Source organism: Gracilinanus agilis, chromosome 4 (genome assembly GCF_016433145.1).
Source record: "Gracilinanus agilis isolate LMUSP501 chromosome 4, AgileGrace, whole genome shotgun sequence".
NCBI classification, from domain to species: Eukaryota; Metazoa; Chordata; class Mammalia; order Didelphimorphia; family Didelphidae; genus Gracilinanus; species Gracilinanus agilis.
Window position 1 is genome coordinate 328,446,678 of NC_058133.1, and position 4,570 is coordinate 328,451,247.

The window sequence follows — 4,570 nt, forward strand, 5'->3', positions numbered from 1 at the left end:
ATAACAAGAGAAAGCTGAAACTACCATGTTTGCCACGTCCAAAACTACTAAATATAGCACCTTCTTTGACAAGAGCTTTTAAAGTTGTATTTTGTCCCACTAAGATAAAAGCTTATGTAAGCTCAGACTTGCCTAGATCAGACATGTATTTTGGTGGTGCATCCTCACAGCTACATGGAAAGGGAATAAACATTATATGTTGCTCCAAAAATGTGTCAGGGGCAACTAGTTGCACAGTGGATAGAGCATGGGGCATGGAGCCAAGGAGACTCATCTTTCTGAGTTCCAACTGGACTCAGAAATTACCAGTCGTGAGACCTTGGGCAAATCATTTAACCCAGTTTGTCTCCGTTTCCTCGTCTGTAAAATGAGCTAGAGAAGGAAATGGTCTAGTATCTTTGCCAAGAAAATTGCAGATGGTATCACAAAGAGTTGGATATGACTGAAACAATGAAAGAAATGTGTCAAGCGCTGAGCTAAACACTTCATGAATTTTATCATACTTTATCTTGGGGTGGGGTACTGTTATATCCTCTTTACAGATGAGGAAACTGAGGCAAGTAGAAGTTAAGTGACTTACCGAGGCATTAAGTGTCTAAGGCTGTATTTAAAAGGTCTTCCTTAATGAACTGCAGGAATTCCATGTGAACTGGAAAGACTTCCAGGAAGTGATGCAGTGAAAGGAGCAGAGCCAGAAGAACATTGTACACAGAGACCAATACACTGTGGTAAAATAGAATGTAATGGACTTCTGTACTAGCAGCAATGCAATGACCCAGGACAATTCTGAGGGATTTATGGAAAAAAACGCTACCCACATTCAGAGGAAGAACTACAGGAGTGGAAACACAGAAGAAAAACAACTGCTTGAACACATGGTTCGATGGGGATATGATTGGGGATGTAGACTCTAAAAGATCATCCTAATGCAAATACTAATAATATGGAAATAGATCTGGATCAATGCCACATGTAAAACCCAGTGGAATTGCTCATTGGCTACAGGAGCAGGGAGGGAGGAGGGGAGGGAAAGAATACGAATCATGGAACCATGGGAAAGTATTCTTAATTAATTAATTAGAATTTTTCGAATTAAAAAAATAAAAGGTCTTCCTGACTCCAGACTCTGTGCTCTAACCATTGGACCACATAGCTGCATGAGTTCTAAAGTGGAAGAATAGAGAACTAGGGCAAGCTGGCTTGTTCTCCTCCCTATCCCCCATCCACCTCTTGAAGCGGCTCAAAAAAGCTCTGACATAATTTGCAAACAGAAAGGAAGAATGAGCCTGATTGGGCATTAATTCTCTTCTATACAACCACTAAAGTCATCACCTCCATTAACTGTGCAGCTAAGAGGATCTTCCTTATTTTGAAGTCTAAGCCCATTAGCCTGCCAAAAACAATCCCCAAAGTTCCCTTTGGACCAAAATGAGGTATAGCAACTCTGAGCCTGCTTCACAGGATGGCCCCTAGAGGCCAACTCAACCTTGCTGTAATTTTTTTCAGTTTTCTTATTATTGCCTTATGTTTTCATACAACAGCCATTTCTCCTTAATCTCACCTCCATTCAACTCTTTCTTGTAGTGAAAAAAAAAAAAAAAACATTTAAACAAAACCAACAGAAGTCAAATCTATTACTATATAACAGTGGTTCCCATTTAGTGATTTCCAAACCCCTTAAGGGTTTGTGATGTCTTAAAAAATTCTTTAATGATGCCTTCAGCAATAAATAATTGCAGAATATTGTGAGTGGTCTATTGTGAACCTTGGAGTTTACAACACAGTTTTTGTGGTTGTTGAAAGGGATTCATGGAATAAAAACAATTGGGAATCACTGGCAAATGGCATTCAGAATCCACTTTTTTTTTTAAACCATTACCTTCCACTATATATTGGTTCCAAGGCAGAAGATCAGTAAGGGCTAGGCAATGAGGGTTAAGTGACTTGCCCAGGGTCATACAGTTTAGGAATTGACCAAGGCCAGAATTCAATCCAAGAACTCCCATCTCTCTGGCTCTCAATTCATTGAATCATAATCTACTCTTACTAAGAATAGAATTACAGGCGGGAATCTTCTGCCCCTGAGCCCAGGTAGCCCGACCCAGAGGCACCTTCTCCAGCTCCCGAGCCTCGAGGCCGCGAACGACATGTGAACCATGGAGCCATCTCGATCTCCCAATTCTGATTGATTGTGATCTGCGACTCCACGGTAGGCAAGTCCTGCCTCCTGCACCGTTTCTCTCAGGGCCTCTTTCCCGGCTGCGACGCCACGGGGCAAGGATTTCTTCTCCCGACTCCTGGAGATCGAGCCCAGCAAGAGAAGCAAGTTGCAGCTGCGGGACACGGCTGGGCGGGAGAGGTTCAGATCAAAAACTCGATCTTATTACCGCAACTCTGTTAGTGGATTTCTGGTATTTGACATCACAAAACGAAGATCTTTTGAATATGTGCAAGATTGGTTAGAAGAAGCTAAAATGTATGTGCAGCCATTTCGGATTGTATTTGTTAGTGGGACATAAATGTGATCTAGTGTGGCAACGTCAAGTTTCAAGGGAAGAAGCTGAAAAAATGTCAGCAGCCTGTGGTATGAAGTCTATAGAAGCCTCTACAAAAGATGCTACAATTGTGGAAGAATCTTTCACAATTCTGACAAGAGATATATATGAACTTATTCAAAAAGGAGAAATTTGTATTCAAGATGGCTGGGAAGGGGTTAAAAGTGGCTTTGTTCCAAATATTGTGCATTCTTCAGAAGAAGCAGTAAAGCCTATGAAACAATGTATTTGCTGAATTCATAAGCAGCTCCAAAAATGGGTATGAATGGGTATGAGTAGATCAGGTATTTGTTTTAGGACAAATACCAACATGAAGAGCAAAATTACTATTATGAAAGCATAAAAATCATTGATTTGCCTGAGTCACGAATCATTGTTTTTGCATCCTTTTATAAGATATTTAATTTAAACTATTAAGGTGATAACATAGTAATAGTTAAAGCAGAAAAATATAATTTTGAAGACATTAATATTTGTAAAGAAAAGTGCAATATTTACTTAGCAAATTAACATATCAAAGATTTTGACTAGGACTAAAACCAAAGTCCATTTTCAAGGGACCAGATTTTCATGCATTCTCATGTTTTAACAAGCATTAAATGTGAAGAAATTATATATTAATATTATTTTTGATTAATTTGATTTACTGCTTCTGAAATATAGTTTTTATGTTTTATAGACAGCTGAGATTATAATCAGAATATTATTCCCAATAATTTTAAAGAAAGGAAACTAAAAAATATTTTGATAAGATAATAATAATGATAATATATTTTAAAATTTCCCACATTCATGAAATCATGGGTCTATCTGAAAATTTTGAAGAGGGAAAATTCAGCTCCTCCATATCCAGATTTTTGTCTAACTTGTCATCTCTGTAAGCAAATGTGATAAACAGTATATCATAATGAATAGTTAGCCCAAAAGTGAGGAAAACTTAGATTCAAGTCTTGCCAATGATATATACTTGCTGTATGATCCTGAGTAACTCATTTAATTTCTTAGTGTAGTAGGTAACTGTTCTAAGGCTAAAAACCAAAGAGAAAATGCCAATCTGCATTAAGAGAGGAAGGATTGTACCGGGAGCTACCTATACAAGTGAAATCACAAATTTGATTTAGAACAGAAAAGAATTAAATATAAAATATTTTTGGTCATAATTGTAGTTGATTGAATTTTTAAACTTAAAAGTTATTTATTATTAAGTTCATGAAGACTTTTTTCTTCAATGAGGATATAGAAAGGGGGATGAGAATATATTAACATTGCAAACTAATTTGCAAAAAAGTAAGCTAGCTCTTTAAAATATTTGACATACAAACCTTCTAATATCTTAGTAAAAGTGGGAGGATTTTGATGAAAAAATATATAGAAAGGGATTCATTAGTCTTCCTGCATTTAGCTTATTTCCAAGAAGTGCATCTTAATCTTAATTACAAATTTTGTTACTTTACTACATTTGTAAAATCTGTTTATAACCATTTCTACGATTAACTGGGAAGTGGTGACAAGTAAGAATTATTTCTTCTAGCAATATTAATTACATTATTGTTAAATCACAAGTTGTTTTGTATAATAAGTGCTTACGTGCATATCACAAAAAAAGTTGAGAATCATTATGTTTTCTCCAGTCCCTTCTTCCTCAGTTTCCTTTTTTTCCTATAGAAAGTCCTTTTTGGTTTTTATAAAATTAGAAAATTCCTTTGCTCTGAAGTTTGTTCTCTAACTTGGCCTTTTCATACTGAAAAACTGCTTCTTAGTAGTAGAAATGATGTGCAGAAAATCCCAAGAGAACTTCAGTTTAATTAGAAACCCTGACTGGGACAGGGTATTTAAATCATTGAACCACTTGGCTAAATTATGATGAGTTAATCTTTTAAAAGTTTTCTTCAAGACCACCGTAAGATTTTTCCTGACAAGAACCCTTTCTAAGCAGCTCCTTTAGGGATTTTATCACAAAAGTCCCAACTACTTTCCATTTTGTCAGTATATTAAGGAGGGCCTGAGACACCCAT

The 4,570-nt window shown here is 36.5% G+C and overlaps 1 pseudogene; it reads left to right on the forward strand.

Moving 5' to 3' along the window:
• Window positions 1-247: 247 nt before the first annotated feature.
• On the forward strand, window positions 248-2,790 carry LOC123246511 (annotated as a pseudogene).
• Window positions 2,791-4,570: the final 1,780 nt, after the last annotated feature.